Raw genomic sequence first — 625 nt, 5'->3', positions numbered from 1 at the left:
TTAAGTACACAACTCTGTATGCTCGTGTGGCGACCACCCCTGCCCGTACACTTAAGTAGTCATTAACCCCTAGGCCCTGCCCACCCAATTCTTCCTCACTCTTTCTCCTTTCTTACACTATTATCTCTTATTGGCCACTGGCTATCGTGAGAATAAAGATTTGAAACAACTCGCATGTTGACTACATCATCACTAAAGCGACCAGGAAGATGTTCCTTCTCCTGCGACTACGCAATTCCTTAAACACTTCTGCTCTCTCCTCCATCTATCTAACCTACATCCGCCCTATTCTTGAGTATGCCTGCACTGTCCTCTCACCCCTCCCCGCAACCCTGAACGACCGGCTTGAGCGCATCCAATGGCGCACCGCTCGCCTCTGTTTGCATCTCACCCTCTTTGAACACAGAACCCACTCCGTGCTGCTGCACCGACTCAAATGGCCATCACTCAGCAGCCGCCGTACCCTCTCCCATATCCTTCTTGCACATAGCCTGCATCATAGATATGCACCACCACACCTTCTTGCAATTCACCTACCCCGAATACAACCCATTCGCACGCTCAGGTTCTCCCGAACCTTTGAGCTACCCACAACACGTACAAACCGGCTAAGGGACTCCCCCAT

Source organism: Sycon ciliatum, chromosome 10 (genome assembly GCF_964019385.1).
Source record: "Sycon ciliatum chromosome 10, ocSycCili1.1, whole genome shotgun sequence".
Classification (NCBI taxonomy): domain Eukaryota; kingdom Metazoa; phylum Porifera; class Calcarea; order Leucosolenida; family Sycettidae; genus Sycon; species Sycon ciliatum.
This window is presented reverse-complemented; position numbering follows the sequence as displayed.